This window comes from Loxodonta africana, chromosome 3, assembly GCF_030014295.1.
Source record: "Loxodonta africana isolate mLoxAfr1 chromosome 3, mLoxAfr1.hap2, whole genome shotgun sequence".
Classification (NCBI taxonomy): domain Eukaryota; kingdom Metazoa; phylum Chordata; class Mammalia; order Proboscidea; family Elephantidae; genus Loxodonta; species Loxodonta africana.
In genome coordinates, this window is record NC_087344.1 from 35,406,107 (window position 1) to 35,425,670 (window position 19,564).

Genomic DNA, 19,564 nt, shown 5'->3' on the forward strand with positions numbered 1-19,564 from the left:
GATAGGTCAGTGAGTACCAGCCGCAAGCTCAGGAGTCCCCATGACTAATCCTACTTCAGACCAGCAAACCCCTACAACTCCTCTGGGTCCTATAATTTGCTGGAATGACTCACAGGGCTCACAGGAAACACCGTATCTGTGATAACAGCTTTGGTATAACAAAAAAGGATACAAATGAAGAGGTGCATAAGGCAAGGTCTGGGAGTGGTCCCGGCGCAGAGCTTTTATGTCCCAAGGGGATATGATATCTTCCAGAGAGAATACCTTCACTCTTACCAACCAGGAAGCTCCGTCTGAGCCTCAGTGCTCAGGGCTTTTGTCGGCCTCATCACTGCCCATGGTAAATTATATCATGCCTCACGAGGCTTCATCAGCATTGGGCCCCCAGATGGTTCCTCTTGGTCTGGTCAGTCCCCATTCATTAGCCTCAGGTATAGTCCAGCTCTCAAGAGCCCAGAACAAAACACTGAATTGCTTCCTGTACCTCACAACCACATTAGGCAATCACCATGGTAATAACTGACCCAGGCAAGAATCATCAATGTCCACTAAAATTAATTGGTGAAAGTTCAGAAATAACAGTATATTTAGTCTCATAGGATATCCCCATGAGATACCTATTAGTTACAAAGGAAAAACTGTGGAAGTAAAAAGGGTAAAAAACAACTAATGCTTTCTTGAAGGAAAAGAACCAGGAGGAGGGGAAAGCAGGGGGAGGGGGGACTTCCCCTATCAAGACATCAGGACTTTAAGGTCAATGTGATATATTGGTGCAGAGATACAAAATATTGAGCCCAGGAACTGTTGTTGTTGTTGTTGTTAGGTGCTGTTGTGTTGGTTTCCACTCATAGTGACCCTAAATATGACAGAACTAAGCACTGCCCAGTCCCCCACCATTCTCACAATTGTCCTTATGCTTGAGCCCATTGTTACAGCCACTGTGTCAATCCATCTCGTTGAGGGTCTTCCTCTTTTTTGCAGACCCTCTACTTTACCAAGTATGATGTCCTTCTCCAGGGACTGATCCCTCCTGATAACTTGTCCAAAGTATGCGAGTCTTGCCATCCTTGCTTCTAACCAGCATTCTGGTTGTACTTTTTCCAAGACAGATTTGTTCTTTTGGCAATCCTTGGTATGATATTCTTCGCCAGCACTACAATTCAAAGGCCTCAATTCACCTTCAGTCTTCCTTATTCATCATCCAGCTCTCACATGCATACGTGGCGATTGAAAACACCATGGCTTGGGTCAGGCACACCTTAGTCTTCAAGGTGACATCTTTGCTTTTCAACACTTTAGGTTGGTCTTTTGCAGCAGATTTGCCCAATGCAATGCATCTTTTGATTTCTTGACTGCTGCTTCCATGGGTGTGGATTGTGGATCCAAATAAAATGAAATCCTTGACAACTTCAATCTTTTCTCCATTTATCATGATGTGGTTTTTCAGTCCAGTTGTGAGGATTTTTGTTTAATTTATGTTCAAGTGTAATCCATGCTGAAGGCTGTGGTCTTTGATCTTCATCAGTAAGAGTTTCAAGTCCTCTTCACTTTCAGCAAGCAAGGTTGTGTCATCTGCATAACGCAAGTTGTTGATGACTCTCCCTCCAATCCTGATGCCCCATTCTTTACATAATCCAGCTTCTCAGATTATTTGCTCAGCATACAGATTGAATAGGTATGGTGAAAGGAAATGACCCTGATGCACACCTTTTCTGACTTTAAACCACGCAGTATTCCCTTTTTCTGAGCACATATATTATGAAATTTTCATGTGGTACAATATTAGCGGGAAAAATTAACAACCCACCAGAAAACCAAACCAATTGTGACCCATGTGTGCCACACTAAAACCTGTGCTCCACAGGGTTTTCAATAGCTCATTTTTTGGAAGTAGATTGCCAGTTCTCTCTTCTGAGGCACCCCTGGGTGAACTCAACCCTCCAATCTTTTGGTAGCAGCTGAGTGCATGAACTGTTTACATCCAGGGATGAATAACCCATAGCAATACGCAAATAACTGAACATCACACAGGTCATCTCAATGTGGATGATGTCTGATCAAATGAGATCAATGTTTACCACCACGAAGAGCCTGGAGTTCAAATATTGGACAGACCACCCACTCTGTGACACAATGGAGACACTCTGAGGTGGGCTCAGCAACAAAAGACATGAGGACTGGGAGGAAGCTGGGAGGTAAGTTGGTCCAACCCCAAGGACAGAGAAGGCCTGACTCACCAAGGTCGCCGGCCAGGCCTGGGTCCCTGATGCCTTCCCCACCTCTGGCCCGGTGTGTCTCCACGGACTGTCCTTCCTTCTCAGCCTGTGTGGTTCAGGTCGCTTTCAGAGAGAAGCAGTTCTGGTCCTGCAAAGGACTGGAGGTCAGTGGTCATCATCTGAAAATGACCAATACCCTTTATGAGCCAAGAGCCTCCCCGACCCCAGTCTGCTGGGAAATAGGAAGGAGCAGGCTGAACCTGGCCTGTGTTGGGCACTGGCTAACCCACCCCCAGGCCACTGGTGATAAAGTCTGAATCATCTTTTCTCTCTCAGACGATAATGCACATAGCCCAGAGAAAGCAAGTAATACCAAACAGAAACTTTTCCCTCTCAGCAAGGTAGGTGGTTCTTAACTTTCATACCTGAGACCCCTCCTCTGAAGACTGTGTGTGCAGGATTAAAAATGACACCAACTCTACTAAAATGTGGTTATAAAAACATAACAAAGTGAGTAAGTCAATCACAAAAGGATAAACAGTGTATAATCTGGCTTATATGAAATAAGCAAAAATGCAGAAACTAAAAGGAGGGGGAGAAACCCTGGTGGCGTAGTGGTTAAGCACTATGGCTGCTAACCAAGAGGCTGGCAGTTCAAATCTGCCAGGTGCTCCTTGGAAACTCTATGGGGCAGTTCTACTCTGTCCTATAGGGTCGCCATGAGTCAGAATCAACTCAACGGCAACGAGTTTTTTTTTTTAAAGCAGGGGAGGAAGGGGAGTTTTTGCTTAGGGGCATTGATGGTGGTAGAAAAGGACAGCAAGACTGTTGGGAAAAAAAAACATTTCAAGAACCAAATCCATGGCATCTTTATTAAATATATACGTATACATGTGCAGCAATGAATAACAAGGTCTACCTGTGAGCCCACTCCATACCAAAGTCTCACAGTGATGCGCTCAAGGAAAGGAAGGACAATACCTGGAATTTATCATAACAATAAAGCCACCACCCAAAAACCAACCCACTGCCGTCCAGCCCCCCTAGAGTTTCCAAGGAGCGCCTGGCAGATTTGAACTGCCAGCCGCTTGGTTAGCAGCCGTAGTGCTTAGCCACTACGGCACCAGGGTTTTCGACAAAGCCACAGGTACTGCTAATAAATACCACGGTGGTTTTTTGTTGCCTAAACTCATCATGGAAGAACACCTCATCTAGAACTTTAGTGAAAATAAAGATGCTGTTTTTTTCCCCCTACCCAATTTCCCAGACCCCTAAATTCTAGGCTGCCTGGACCCGAGGTTAAGAATCCCTGTTTCGGAACAAACAAACTCAAGATGTTCTCAAACCCCTCCTGGAGGAAGTCTAAACTGGTTCAAATTATCAAGGGATTATTTCAGACAAAATGTATCAGAAGTCTACAAGCTTTATAGATTAAAATTCAGAAATTCCACTTCCAGAGACGTGATCAAACAAATGTCTACAGTTGTATGTCCAAGGATGTCCAAGCGGCTTTGTTTTTGAAACTTTCTGAAACACTGGAAACCATCCAAGTGCCCAACAATAAGGAATTTGTAATAAGCTCCGGGGCAGTCACATACCGGGCTGCTGTGTACTTGGTCAGGACAACACATTATACACCTACAGTTTTTAACAAAAATACCTTTGCCACAGATAAAGCGAGAGCAGGTGAGAAGACAGTTTACATAAAAGGCTCTGATTTAGAAAGTACAAAAATTTTGGAAGAACATACACCCAGTTAGTACCTGAGTTCAGCTCTGGGGTGTGGAATTTCAGATTGATTAAAAAAAATGTTTTTCCACATTGAAAATGGATTAATTTAATGTAAAACGACCCTATTCTCTCTTTTAATGTTCCTTTTATAATATTTAATACTGCTTCGTTCTGCTTTAAAACGTTCACAAGTTTAAATATTTTTAAAGTACTTTTACATTATTTTTAAAAAGGTTTAAAAAAGCCACTGAACAAAGACTCCGCCTCTCAATAGAAGCTTGTTTTCTTGTGCAGCAGTGGCAGCAACCTGTTCGAAGGCCCCAGCGTCAGAATTACGGGGAACCACGGGAACATCCAAAAGGCCCCATGAACCCGGTTAAAGAAATCTGCAGACTGACTCCGAACAGCATCGGCCTGAGTCATGGAACACCAGGTACAAAAGGTGGTGCCTGGGCCAAGGAGGTAATTTCTGCTCTAAAATCCGGCCAGAAAAACTCCGTCGCGTGACGCTGAGGACCACTCAGCCTTCGGGATCTAGGGTCAGGACGAAGCATCTTTACCTGGTGCTATCGGGGAGGTGCAGCTAACTGTGGCCCCTGCTCTCACCTGTCCAGTTTAAAGACAAATCCCTCTGGTTCCTTCCACGCACCCCGCGCCAAGTAGACCCTCGACTGCCCCAGACCCTGCCTCCTGTGACCCCGCCTCTCCCCGCCCCTGATGCCGTGTCCCCTTCCCTGCCCCCTCTGACCCCTTGACCTCCCCCAGTGCCCCTCCGTCTTCCCCCCACCATCCCCCCCGCCAACCCAGTCCTACCTTCGAGTCCGGGCTTCCCGGAAGGGCCAGCCCCCCCCCCCCGCCCTTAGAGGAGGCAGAGGGGAGAGGATCGCCCAGAATGGGGCGCGGGGCCAGAAGGAGAGGGCACCCTTGCCCAGGGGGCCACGCGGGGCCCGAGCGCGGCGCGCGGCAAGGAGGCACGGCGGGAGCCAGCGGGTCGGCGGCGGGGAGTGGTTGGGGCCAGGGACCCGGTGGCGGAGGAGAGTCTGGCCGCAGCCACGCTGCGGGCCCTGCGAGCGACCCCCGCAGTGTCTGCTCCCCCGCCAGGGCGGAGGCCACGTCTCCGAGCCGGACGGGCCCCTCCGGGTGGCCGGAGCTCCAAGGGGCCCCACGCAGCTGCCCGGAGTGGCGACCTCTGGCCGCACAGTCGGGCCGGGACGCGGCCGCGGGCTCCCGGTGCCGCGGAGCGGGGGCTGAATCTGTGACCGGGTGACTCCGCAAAGTGAATGAAACCGGGTGACAGAGAACGAGGGGCGGTCCGACTCAAGCTCCTCGGAGGAGGTGACACATGAACGAGAGGGAGCGAGGGGACCGCTGGCGATCGGGGAGGGGTCCCAGACCGGGGCGCCAGGAGGGTAAGGGGTCGGAGGGCGGGTGGCACAGGCCAGGGCGGCGGGCAAGGCCGGTAGGCTCAGTCCCGAGAATGCAGGGTGCCCATGTCATCTGTGATAATTCGGCATCTGTCCCAACTGCCCGGCCACCCTTGGAGAAACGGCCCAGATAGTTCTAATCAAGCAGCATGCTCCCAGCCGGAGAGCCGAAGCCGGCGAGCTGGGGGCCTTCTCCCGGCACAGAGCAGCCCCCCGCGCCCTCGGGCCGGCCTCCGTCTCTAGCCGCCGGATGCGACATCATCCCCCGAGGAAGGCGCGCCCGAAACCAGAGACTTCCGCGCCAAGGCCCGTCCCTCCCAGGATGTCAGAAAATGGTACCCGGGCTCTCGGTGTGTGGAACCGTAGTACTGTGGCTACGTGATAATGGTCCTCGTGTTGTGGGGCAGTGACGTCCCCACCGGAGGCTGCAAAGGGCAGGAAACGGCGCTGCGGGCCCTGGGATGCCAGGGGACGCGGGGACGACCTTCCTAGGACCCTCCCGAGCGTTTCACTTACAGAGTGATAGAAGCAAAGCCCTTCCCCAACCTGGAGTCGCAGCTAACCCCACCGCGCGGCCCTTCCACCCACCGATCGGACCGGGGCCGCGGAACGACAGCATGTGCGGGGGTCTTCGTGCGCATCCGGGGGGCGCAGCGGACGCCCGGGGCCTCGGCCTGCGGGCATCAGATGGCAGGTGCGCTGGCCACTCGCCCTGGGGTCGAGCGCCCACCCCGGGGGCTCTGGGTCGGCGGCAAGGGTCACTCTCGCGGCGCTCGGGCAGCTCCAGCGCTGGGAGCAGAGTTTAGGCCGGTCTCCTAGCCCCGGACCGGCCCCTCCCTAACCGCTGGGCCTCGGTGGATGGGCCGACTGAGTTTGCAAAGGGCCTTGGGGAGCGAGATCCCGTGAGGAACTCGCCACGCGGCTGGCGCAGAGCCTTCTCAACAAAGGGGTGCCCTGGCCGAACACTCTGGAAGGGGCGGTGCGCTGCCTTAAGGGCGCGCGCCATTTAAGGTGGTCTGCGGCTCCGCTGGTGGAAAAGGCCTTCTCCAGGGCTGGGCAGACGCAGGGGGAAACCGAAAGCGGTCTCGGTTACCACACAGAAAGAACCGGTAGTGCTTCTCCCTGGCGCTGGGAGAGCCGCCAACCTAGAAGCCGGCTCCACTCTAGGCCTCCGAAGAGCAGGTGGGCCTCGGGAGTCTTTTGAAGAGCGCTGCAGGTGATTCTGGGGCCTCTTGAGGTGGATTAACATGGCTGAGTTGTGCTGTGTCTCTGGCATAGGAGGAGGGGATTACGAGTTAAAACATCATGGTCCAAAACAGGCCACTTTGTCATTTCCCCACCCAAAAACCTTCAGCAGCTGGGCTTTCTCCGAATGGAGGGGAGGGAAGCACCTGGGAGAGGTGCACAAGGGTCCTGAGAGCTGGCCTGCAAAAGGGAGCTCCCTCAGCTCAGTGCCAGCGATCTGGACAAAGGGTCCCAGCACTTGGCACAGTTCCTGGTACCAAAGGGCTCCACAAATACACAGGGCACCATCCGGAAATGGAGTAGGTGGGAGAGAGGGGTGTATGGGCATTCCAAAATAAGCGGTCCTTGACACAACTAAAATGGCTAATTTCAGACCTAAATTAAGCTCCAGTTTAAATTAAACTGCAGCTTGACCAAAGTGTCTGCCTCTACTGTTCTGAAGAGGCGATTCAGCTTCTCTTAAGAGCTTAACTGCTGGAAACACAGAAGAAGGATCTGAAGTTTTTTGTTTGTTTGTTTGTTTTTTAACTTCTACTAAGAATTGTTTGTTAAAAGATATTTGTCAAGAATGTTTATGCAGCTTGTCCTAGGGAAAAATACTTTGGTCAGGATGAGGTCAAATAGAATTGATAATGTTAAGATGAAGCCCTGCAGTTTTCTCCTCACTCTGAAACCAAGAAGTAAAAGCCGATTAACCAAGTCTTAATCTAATTTACTCTCTCAAACCAGACTTTATTTACTCCATCTCTAGGAGTTCGAATTGACTCGACTGCAACATGTTTGGTTTGGCTTTGAGACCTTCACCTCACTTCTGATTTTTTGTCAGATCTGTAATTAAGGTAGAAATATAGCTTGTTTCTTTAAGATAAGAGGAAAAAGTAAATATGCAGACAGCTGACTCAGTCCTTCAGGCATATTAACTAATGGACCTGCTGAAGTTACAAAGAATGTCTTGGTCAAAGATATTCCAAGAAGAAAGAAATAAATGTAAAGTTAGAGATTGATGTAAAGAAAAGCCGTAGTTTAACAACCCCTCTCCGTAACTTTTTTTTTCCTTCTCTCTGCAACCCCATGGCCTGTGAGAACTAAGTGTTTGCTCCATCTGAAAAAAACCTCACTGTTCTTCCTGCACTTTGGATCACTGCAGTATCCCTCCTGGATACTTATGTCTCTTCAGTTGTGGGGAACTTTTTAATTCTTCAATAAAACTCTTTTTACTTCCAACAGAGTGTAAGTCTGGTGTTTGGCCATGACAGAGGTGAGATGTGGAGAATGGTGTGGCGGGTACTGTGGGGGCCCTAGGAATGGGGTGGAGCACAAGGTTGTCTGGCTGCGGCTTGGACACCACTATTGCGCAGCCAGCCTGGAAGGAGTTTGTAAACCAAATGGGTGAGGTTCTGATCTGGCGGGGGGGCGGCTTAGGCTTCCTTGGGGAGAGCATTTACACTCCACACAGGCGTTATACGGGACCAGGCGACAGAGAGGTGATCCAGGCCAGACGCTGGACGGGCTGCAGGCCACGGAAGGACCCAGGACCTGGCGCAGAGCAGGACGAGCCAGGCGCGGGAGTTCACGTCATCAACTGCCCACCGTCACGGAACTCGGTCACCAGCCCCCAGCTCTGTGCGAGCGAGCAGAGCCCGAGGCGTCCGAGCGCCTGGTTCGTGACATCCGGGGGCCCGGGAACCCGGCCTTCCGGTGCGGCTGCGCCTGGAGGCCCCGGCCCTCCCCACGGGACCCGGTGCCAGCGGTCGGGCGAGGACGCTGCTCGTCCCGGGAACCACGGGCGGGCGGAAGCGCGGACGGCAGGGCCGTCCCCAAGCAGAAGTAACCCTCACAAGCGCGGCGCGAGCAACTTCCCGAGACCAGCAGCTGAGAGGCGGGCCGACCCCAGCCGTCGAGGGGCGAGCAGGAAGTGACGAACCGGAAGCCGTCGGCGCACGCCTCGCCCCCGTTGACGACGCGGTTGTGGAGCCCAGGCAGCGCCGCGGGAGCGTCGCCACCCGTCGCGGGGGTCTGGCGGGCAGTGCTGCAGGGTCCCCGCGGCCGCCCCGTTGTCGCCCCGCGGGGCGTGCCACCGCGGCCCAGGTGGGGGCAGGATGGAAGCAGCGGGTGGGCCCGGCCTCTGTTCCCCAGACCGCTGCCAGAGTTTCCGTTTCAGGGGCGGAAAATCCAGTTCAAAGAGGCCTGGTTTAAAAAAAAAAAAAAAAAAAAAGCGAAGAGAATACCTTGGTCCCTGTGCTGCCAGCGGCCCAGCACTAGAAGGAGCTCTGGCGTAGCTGGATCGGCCTGAGGCCCATCGCCCAGCAGTCCCCCAGGGGTGGCCGTGCGCGGACGCTCCAGCCTAGTCCTTGTCCACACCCGCAGTAGCCGAGGACCGGGCGGAGCCTGCTACCAGAGTCTCCTTCCCAGTTACATCCCTAGGGATAAGCTTTCAGGAGTGAAGAAATTACAGGCCAAAGGGCTTTCTTTAAAGATTACTTTTAAATTTAAATTTTGTAAATTTTTCGCTTGTTTTTCTTTACATTGCCTTAAAATAAATCAAGTCTTCAGAATCTTGGTGAGAGGGTCAGTTAGTGGACAGGTGGTATCGGCTTCCTTCGTCGCCCCCCCTCCCCCATGGTGTCAGCTCTGCGCCTGCTGGTGGCCTTGAGACCTGTGGCCCTGTTCCCCACGGGTACTTTCGCCTGGGCTTAGGGTGGAGGGAGGGCCAGCAAGTGCCCCTCCGCAGCCCTGGGTGCTAGTCAGAAGCTGAAGACTGAAAATAGAAAATATAAAAAGAATGCTGCAAAAGTTTTTAAGTACACATCTCAGAATATAATCCGATGTCATCATCATGGCTAAATTCATCGTTCGTGAGGACTGTAAATCTGAAAGCAGTTTAGACATTACACTTTCTTGGGTTGCCAATAATCCCAAGATGCCCAGGTGGTTGTGGCCACTTGTGGTCAGCAAGTTAGTTGTGGTCAGCAAGTTGGTTGTAGCCAAATAATTTCAAAAGCAAATTTGTAAAAAATCCTACATTTCATGTGGGACATGGGTGCACTTTAACAAGTTTGAAATAATGTGCCAGGCAGCCCTCCCTGAAAAGGACAGTGTCCCCTCCCCCTGCAAAGCCGGCCTCTGGGCAGTGCTGCCCACACTGCCAGCTGCTGAAGCCAAACCATTTTAAAGTGGATAACTCAGTGACGCTTAGTATATTCACATTGTTGTGCAACCACCACCTCTCTCTAGTTTCCAAACATCTCTATCACACCAAAGTAAAATTCCTTACCCTTTAAGCAGTTTCTCCCCATCTCCCCCCACCTCCAGTCCCTGGCAACCAACCATCTGTGTTCTGTCTCTATGCATGTGTCTTTTCTGGATATTTTATATAATGGAATCATGTAATATGTGGTCTTTTATGTCTGACCTCTTTTACTCAGCATGTTTTAAAGGTTCATGTTATAACATGAATCATTTTTATGGCAGCATAATATTTTGTATTGAACGTGTTGTCAGGATCAGTCCCTGGAGAAGGATATCATGCTTGGTAAAGCAGAGAGTCAGCGAAAGAGAGGAAGACCATCTACAAGATGGATTGACACAGTGGCTGCAACAATGGGCTCAAGCATAACAATTGTGAGCATGGCACAAGGCTGGGCAGTGTTTTGTTCTGCCGACTCGACAGCACCTAACAACAACATTTTGTATGGATATACCACATTTTGTTTATCCATTCATCTGTTGATGGACTTTTGGGCTGTTTCCATCTTTTGACTCTTGTGAATAGTACTGCTATGAACATTGGTGTACAAGTATCTGTTCGAATCCCCGTTTTCAATTATTTTGGGTATATACCTGGGATGGAATTAGTGTTATGGATTGAATTGTATCCCCCCCAAAATATGTTGTAAATTCTAATCCCCATATCTATGGTTATATTTCCATTTGGGAATGGGTTTTCTTTGTTATGTTAATAAGGAAGTATTAGTGTGGAGTCCCCCCCAAGTCTGTCAGTTTGTCATTGTGAGAGTTTACATGATGCTATGAAGCTATGCCATTGGTATTCAAATACCAGAAAGATCACCCATAGTGGAGAGGTTCCGGTTGAGCTTCCAGACTAAGACTAGAAAAAAGAACCTGGCAGTCAACTTCTGAAAAGAATTAGCCAGTGTGAAAAACCTTATGAACAGCAGCGGAATATTGTCTGATACAGTGCCAGAAGATGAGCCCCTTAGGATGGAAGGTATTCAAAAGATGACTGGCGAAAAGCTGCCTCCTCAAAGTAGAGTTGACCTTAGTGATGTGGAAGGACTCAGGCTTTCAGGACCTTCATTTGCTGATATGGCATCACTCAGATAGAGAAGAAACAGCTACAAACATCCATTAATAATTAGAACTTGAAACGTACAAAGTATGAATCTAGGAAAATTGGAAATCACCAAAAATGAAAGGAAATGCATAAACATTGGTATTCTAGGCATTAGTGAACTGAAATGGACTGGTATGGACCATTTTGAATCAGACAATCATATGGTCTACTACCCTGGGAATGGCAGCTTGAAGAGGCATGGTGTTGCATTTATCATCAGAAAGAACATTTCAAGATCTATCGAAGTAGAATGCTATCAGTGATAGGATAATATCCATACGCCTACAAGGAAGACTAGTTAATATGACTATTATTCAAATTTACACACCAAACACTAAGACCAAAGATGAAGAAGTTGAAAGTTTTTATCAACTTCTGCAGTCTGAAATTGATCGAACATGTAATCAGGATGCATTGGTAATTACTGGTGATTGGAACGCAAAAGTTGGAAACAAAAAAGCATCAGTAGTTGGAAAATCCGGCCTTGGTGACAGAAACAATGCAGGAGATCACATGATAGAATTTTGCAAGACCAACGACTTCTTCATTGCAAATCCCTTTTTGCAACAACATAAACAGCAGCTATACACGTTGACCTCACCAGGTGGAATACTCAGGAATCAAACCAACTACATCTGTGGAAGGAGATGATGGAAAAGCTCAGTATCATCAGCCAGAACAAGGCCAGGGGCAAACTGTGGAACAGGCCATCAATTGCTCCTATGCAAGTTCAAGTTGAAGCTGAAGAAAATTAGAACAACTCCACAAGAGCCAAAGTACGATCTTGAGTATATCTCACCTGAATTTAGAGAACATCTCAAGAATAGATTTGACGCGTTGAACACTAATGACCGAGACCAGATGAGTTGTGGAATGACATCAAGGACATCATACATGAAGAAAGCAAAATGTCATTAAACAGAGAAAAGACCAAAATGGATGTCAGAATAGACTTTGAAACTTGCTTTTGAACATACAGTAGCTAAAGCAAATGGAAGAAATGATGAAGTAAAATGGCTGAACAGAAGATTTCAAAGGGTGGTTCAAGAAAACAAAGTAAAGTATTACAATGACACATCCAAAGACTTGGAGTTAGAAAACCAAAAGGAAAGAACATGCTTGGCATTTCTCAAGCTGAAAGAACTGAAGAAAAAGTTCAAGCCTCAAATTGCAATATTGAAGGATTCTACGGGAAATGTGTTAAATGACCCAAGAAGCATCAAAAGAAGATGGAAGGAATACACAGAGTTACTGTAATAAAAAGTCAACATTCAACCATTTCAGGAGGTAGAGAAGTCCAAGCTGCACTGAAGGCATTGGCAAAAAGCAAGGCTGCAGGAATTGACAGAATACTAATTGAGATGTTTCAACAAACGGATGCAGCACTGGAAGTGCTCATTCATCTATGCCAAGAAATTTGGAAGACGGCTACCTGGCCAGCCAACTGGAAGAGATCCATATTTATGTCTATTCCAAAGAAAGGTGATCCAACCAAATGCAGAAATTATAGAACAATATCATTAATATCACATGCAAGTAAAATTTTGCTGAAGATCATTCAAAAGTGGCTGCAGCAGTACATTAACAGGGATCTGCGAGAAATTTAAGCCAGATTCAGAATAGGACGTGAAATGAGGGATATCATTGTTGAGTCGGATGGATCCTGGCTGAAAGCAGAGAATACCAGAAAGATGTTCCCCTGTGTTTTATTGACTCTGCAAAGGCATTCTAGTGTGTGGATCATAACAACTGGATAACATTGTGAAAAATGGGAATTCCAGAACACTTAATTGTGCTCATGAGGAACCTGTACATAGATCAAGAGGCAGTCATTTGAACAGAGCAAGGGAATACTGCATGGTTTAAAGTTAGGAAAGGTGTTGTGTCAGGGTTGTATCCTTTCACCATACCTATTCAATCAGTATGCTGAGCAAATAATCCGAGTAACCGGACTATGTGAAGAAGAATGTGGGATCAGGATTGGAGGAAGACTCATTAACAACCTGCGTCATGCACATGACACAACCTTGCTTGCTGAAAGTGAAGAGGACTTGAAGCACTAACAGATGAAGATCAAAGACTACAGGATTACACCTCAACATAGAGAAAAAAAATCTTCACAACTGGTCCAATAAGCAACATCATGATAAATGAAGATTGAAGTTATCAAGGATTTCATTTTACTTGGATCCAGAGTCAACACCCAGCAGTCAAGCAGTCAAGAAACCAAAAGACGCATTGCATTGGGCGAATCTGCTGGAAAAAAACCTCTCTAAAGTGTTAAAAAGCAAAGATGTCACCTTGAGGACTATGGTGTGCCTGACCCAAGCCATGGTCTTTTCCATCTCCTCATATGCATTGCCAAAGCTGGACACTGAAAAAGGAAGACTGAAGAATTGATACCTTTGAATTATGAAGTTGGCAAAGAATAATGAATATACCATGGACTACCAAAAGAACAAATCTGTCTTGTGAGAAGTACAGCCAGAAGAATGAAGAAAACTAAAAATACAAGGGAAAGATTAGTCCAAAGGACTAACAGACCACACGTACCACTGCCTCCACCAGACTGAGTCCAGAACTACAAGACGGTGCCCAGCTACCACCACTGACTGCTCTGACAGGGATCACGATAGAGGGTCCCAGGCAGAGCTGGAAAAAAATGTAGAAGAAAATTGTAGCTCAAAAAGAAAGATCAGACTTGCTGGCCTGACAGAGACTGGAGAAACCCTGAGACTATGGCCCCCAGACACCCTTTCAGCTCAGTAATGAAGTCACTCCTGAGGTTCACCCTTCAGTCAAAGATTGAACAGGCCCATGGAACAAAACAAGACTAAAGGAGTGCACCAGTCCTGGGGCAGGGACTGGAAGGCAAGAGGGAACAGGAAAGCTGGTAATAGGGAACTCAGGGTTGAGAAGGAAGAGTGTTGACATGTTGTGGGGTTGTTAACCAATGTCATAGAGCAATGGGTGTACTAGCTGTTTGATGAGAAACTAGTTTGTTCTGTAAATATTCATCTAAAGTACAAAAAAAAAAAAGTACAGCCAGAATGCTCCTTAGAGGCAAGGATGGCGAGACTACATCTCATATACTTTGGACATGTTATCAGGAGGGATCAGTCCCTGGAGAAGGACATCATGCTTGGTAGAGGGTCAGCGATAAAGAGGAAGACCCTCAACGAGATGGGTTGACACAGTGGCTGCAACAATGAGCTGAATCACCACGGTAACTGTGAGGATGGTGCAGGATGGGGCAGTGTTTCATTCTCTTGTACATAGGGTCACTGTGAGTCGGAACCGACTTGACAGCATCTAACAAGAAGTGTGGGGTATATAAAGTCAATCTCTTTTTGAGATATAAAAGAGCAGATTAAGCAAGCAAGCAGAGATGGGGGAGACAGATGCCATACCACGTGAAGATCAACAAGGAGCTAAGCTGAAAAGAGACAAGGACCTTACCCCAGAGAGGACAGAGAAAGCCTTCTAGAGCCAGCACCTTGAAGTCATACTTTTAGCTTCCTAAAGTAAATTTCTGTTCATTAAATTCACTGACTTGTGGTATTTCTGTTATAGCCCAATCCAAAACCCAAACACGTTGATTCCAACTCATAGTAACCCTATAGGACAGAGAACTGCCCCACAGGGTCTCCAAAGAGCAGCTAGTTGATTCGAACTGCCAACCTTTTGGTTAGCAGCCGAGCTCTTAACCACTGCACCACCAGGGTTCCTCTGTTATAGCAGCACTAGATAACTAAGACACTGGGTCATATGGTAATTTTGTATTTAATTTTTTGAGGAACCACCAAACTGTTTTCCACAGCGGCTGCACCATTTACAGTCCCCCCAGCAATGCACAGTGTTTCCACATCCTCGCCAACACCTTTGTTTAAAAATTATAGCCATCTGCCCCTTTCTTGTAACTTTTTTTTTATTAACAATTCTCCTTGACTCTAAATATTCTTAGGAAATGCTACTTTAGACAGCATATGAAGACGGTAGCTGTTAGTTACCATCCAGTCAGTCCCTCGCTCATGGCGACCTCGTGTGTTACAGAGTAGAACTGCTCCCTAAGGTTTTCTTGGCTGTAATCTTTACTGAAGCCCTTTTCTTGCAGTCACTGGGTGAGTTTAAACTGCCAACCTTTTGGTTGGCAGCCAACTACAAACTGCTTGCACCATGCAGGTTCCTACTTCTGAAGGCACCATGAACTATTTCACCACTGTGCCATGTGATTTTTCAGTCATAGTGATGCCACAGCAAACGGCTCAGAGTAAAAATGACAAGATTTGCTGTAGTTTTAACTTCCTCTGGCTGGATTCCAAGGGCATAAGCCAGGATTCCCTGAACACTTGATAGCTTTAAATGCGGCCATTTAAACCTCTGCTAATCTGATGGGGGGTGGTGGCTTATGATGAGGCCTTAATGTTTTATTAAAGTTTTTTTTATATTATTATTAGAAATGAGTTTGATCATTTGTCCTTTATTAGCTATCTGTATTTTTTTCTTCCTTGAATCACCAGTTTCTGTTCTTTGACAATCTTTTTCATAGTGTTTTGTGTGAATTGGATGAGGTTTTTTTCTACATTACTAATATCAACCTGTTGTATTACTGCAAATGTTTTCCCTCTTTGCACTTGATCTTTTAATTTTGGTTACAGGGTGTGTGTTATTGAACTTAACCCTGTTACCTGAGTGCCCTGGAGCAGGTGAGCCAATGAAATGTACTCCAAGTCAGGAAGAGTGAGGAAGTCTATTCAGGAGATGTATATACATCACCGGGGACCAGAAGCAACACAGGCTGGCTCTATGGAGTCCCAGAGAACAATTTTTACATCAGAGCTTATATATCATTTTGGGAAGGGTTACCTAATGTTTTTAAGCACGTAGCCCACAGATGGTCGTATACATCATAAAACAACTACAAGAAATTCTTTATTAAACTAAAGATATGCATGTCGGACATCTGGACTCCAATCTGTATGTTTGTAACAGGCTGAAAAAACTTACCTAAGAATCTCTCGGTTAGTGGAACTGACCTGCCAAGTCCACTCTGACAGAGACAAGGAGCAAGAAAAGTTGCAGACCAAAAGCACCAGGCAGGCTTCCTAGCTGCTGTCTTGCAGACTGAAGGCCATTTCTCAAGAGAACAAAGAAGAGGAGAGAGACCAAGGCCACAAGAGCCGAGAGGGCTCTGCACCCCTTTGGAAGAGACCAGTGCCCCAGTGCAATAAAAAAAGTCTCACAGATTACTTGGAGCATCATTATGGTGTTAGTTATGTCAAGCTCTCTATCACCCATTTTGAATAGGAGAAAACACGTTGCAAGGTATTAGGGTCACGACCCCTACGTGAGTTTTTTTCTCCACCGCTCTGTGCTTAGACAGTCATATTCCCTTTGCAAGATCAGATATTCCTCTTCATTTTCTCCCATTTTTCAGTTTTATTTGTATATGCAATTATTCAATTCATCTGGAATTTCAACAACTGTCTAGCACACTTGGCAGATCAGTCCTTTCTCTCTCCACGTCACCACACACGAGATTCCAGTGTGGACTGGAATCTGGTATAGACAGGAATCCAGTGTAGACAGTGTCGTAGAGCAAAATCACTAACCCTGGTTAAAATTGAAAATTAAAGAGTTTCATTGAGGGAATAGAGACAGCTGCAGCACAAAAGAACATTGCAGTGGGGAAACGTGGAGTTCCAGCAAAAGGAACACAGGAATCCCGATGGCAGGGACACGTTATAGGGCCGGAGGAAGTACAAAACACAATACTCTGGTTTACAGCGATTGAGGTCAAAGGCAAGACAAAGTAAAGCCTAATCTTTGACATTATTGGTTACATGAGTACTTTGGCTAAAACACATAACTGAAAGACATGTGGTCAAGAGGGGGCTTCATGTTGGTTACAAACCAATGACATGACAATTTTCAGGAGTGATCCCTTAAAAGTTACCTTGCTTAGAGTGTCAATCTTCAGAGGAGATTGGAGTTTTCATCAGGGAACTAATGAGCTTCCATGAGGTATTCACATTCTTTAGCCTGACACAAAGAAACTTATTTACCTAACAACAATAGAGGAGGTTGGTTCCTAGGCAACAAAGGTAGAGTTTGAGGGAAAGGTTACACTGGGCTCATAGAGTTAGCTCAGTCATGTTACAAATAGGTCTGTTGCCTCTGTTTTGATTTCATCCCTGATCACTGGGAACTCAGTGGAACCCAGAGTAGACTAGAAACCGGTGTAGCCAGGAATCCCAGTGCAGACTGGCATCCGGTGTAGCTAGGAACCACGGTGTAGACTGGTATCCATTATAGCTGGAAACCCCGGTGTAGACTGGCATCCGGTGAAGCGGGTAACTCCAGTGTAGACTGGCATCTGGTATAGCTCAGAATCCATTTAGAAACAGTCCTTGTGAAGGAGGAAATCGGCTGATAAAAGGATTGTGGCCTCTTGGAGCTGCGCTCACACCCTGCCCAGCCCAGCCCACACCTGCTGAGTCATCACTGTGGACTCTGCAGAGAACCCCACCTGGTCCCCTGCCTCCTACCCTACTTAAGTTGCTGACCCGGGCCCTCTCAGGGGAGGGCAGGGCCTCATCCTTCCCCACTTGGCCCTTCTGTCCTGTGCAGTGTGGGTTACACTGAAGGTCAGGTTCTACTCCATCTTCTTCTTCAGTACTGCCCAGACCCCTAGTTCCTCTGTCCTCTCTCTCTGGCCTGTGTCACCAGTCTGGGCTCCAGCCCTGAGTTCCGATGATGATGGCTTCAGTTGGCTGGGAGTGTGAGACCTGAGGGCTCTGAGGAGCCCAAGTCCCCAGGGGCCACGGAGGACAGCAAGGAGGTGTCCCAGCAGGTGGGGCAGCAGACTAAGCAGGGGCCGCCCAGAGCCATCCAGAGTGAGCCGGTGCCGGTGCCACCAAGTGCCATAGTGTTCCTGGCACCTGGCCCCTGGAAGAGAAGCCACGCCAAGCCCCTTGTTCCAGCTGTCGTGGACGGCGTGCTTATGTCTTGGGGCTTGTGCCCCCTAATTAAATCTAATGGGGTGGTGCTGATAGAAGGCTGGTGGTGGGGTGGGTAGGGCCACAAGGCAGGAGGGGAGAAGCTGTGCTTTAGGACTGGGTCCCACCCACTCCTATGCCATGGGGCACTGGGGCACCAAGAGTCAGAGAAACTGTCCTGGACTTCTGGGGTAGGCCCAAGCTTTGCCCTCTCCCATTATTTCATCTGCTATGAAGGGACTTTGCTGATGGAATTACAATCCTGACTCAGCTGACTCAGATGGGCCTGGAGTGCAGCCCAGGTAGGGACCTGTCGAGGGTGCCATGGGAGGGGCTGGGACAGGAACCTTGGTCTTTTGTCAGAAAGTGGAGTTCTGACATGCCCCCCTTGGTCTCCTGGATCCAGAATGGCATAGGTCCAGGTGAGGCCAGAGACACCAGTGCAGCCTTAGGGAGTGAGCCCTCCGGGGGCTGTGGGGTGCTACAGCATGGGGGGTGGGGGCGAGCCTCCTGGAGGGTGATGTGGCTCAAGGCTGCTTCCCTCTGAAGAACCTGCTTGTTGCCTGGGCTCCACCTCCCCTGACAACCACCTGCACCTGTCTCGGGAGCAGGTTTCATTCACTGGGCCCGGCGCCTTCCCCCTTCTGGGTGGGCTCCTTGGCAGTGGTGGTCCTAAGGGACCTGTGTAGGGCTGGAAGGCAGAGGCTGGGTGCTCAGGGCCATCCTTTCTTTGCGCCCCATCTTGCCCTGGTGGTGTTGCCAACTCCAGAGGCCCCAGCGCTCACCTCCTGTCTCTGTGCCAGCCGCAGAGCCAAAAAGAAGCCGTCACACAACCCAGCTTTTTTTTACAAGTCTGTTTATTCAAAGTATCTGAAAATAGTAATAAGGCTTTCAACAACATTTAATAAATCTTCAAGATATTAACAATATGAAATACTAAGAATTCACTTCAAAAATCCAAAGTGTTCTAGATCATTCTAATATCATGCTGCTTTGCGCCTTGGTTGATGCTTACTTTTTTGTCTGAGTGACTGGAATTCCAAACCCCTCTCTCTCCTGGAGTTAAAGGCCTGGAGGTTCCGGGACTCCCCCCACCTCGGCTGTTCCAAGCATTGCCTCACAGGGTGCGAGACCCACACGGGCGTGGGTGTGCAGGCCAAGGAGGATGAGGGTGGGCCCCTGGCTCAGCAGCACTGTGGCCCTGGAGCCGGCCCTATACTGCCCAGTGGTCCCAGGTTCCTGAAGGGCAGGTGGAGGGAGGGGATGGGGCACCCTGAGGTCACAAACACTGAGGGGCCCTGCAGTGGCATCTCTGGATGCACTCACACCTCTCTGCTTGCGGAGCTCGGCTCCAATCTGCCAGAGGAGGGGCCACGATAGCGGCCCTGCCTAACTCAGCTTGGACACAGAAGGGCAGGCGCACACCCTCCTGTTCTGTCCACTTAACACACAAAAGTGCAACTCTCGGAGCAAGGCGCACAGGCATGGGTACTCTGAACCAAACGGCCTTCTGGAAGCCAGTGAGGCTGCACCGACCATCGGCTGCCCTCGAGCCGGGCCGCCTGACACCTGTGTGCACACTCTCTCTCCCTTGCT

The 19,564-nt window shown here is 48.6% G+C and overlaps 1 protein-coding gene across 4 annotated transcripts in view; it reads right to left on the reverse strand.

Annotated features, from left to right (window-relative positions):
* SLC35E2B (solute carrier family 35 member E2B) overlaps window positions 1-7,860 on the reverse strand; it is a 42,690-nt gene extending 34,830 nt beyond the window's left edge. For 2 of the 4 annotated variants that reach the window (XM_064281102.1, XM_003413213.4), the window contains exons 1-2: window positions 5,960-7,860; window positions 2,238-2,364 (exon numbers count right to left, since the gene is read on the reverse strand). The gene's annotated coding sequence lies outside the window, so the exon portion shown is untranslated. Of the gene's footprint in view, window positions 1-2,237; window positions 2,396-4,760; window positions 4,783-5,959 lie in introns of those variants that run through there. The other 2 variants (XM_023552152.2, XM_023552153.2) reach the window with 2 other exon arrangements.
* Between the last annotated feature and the right edge of the window lie 11,704 nt (window positions 7,861-19,564).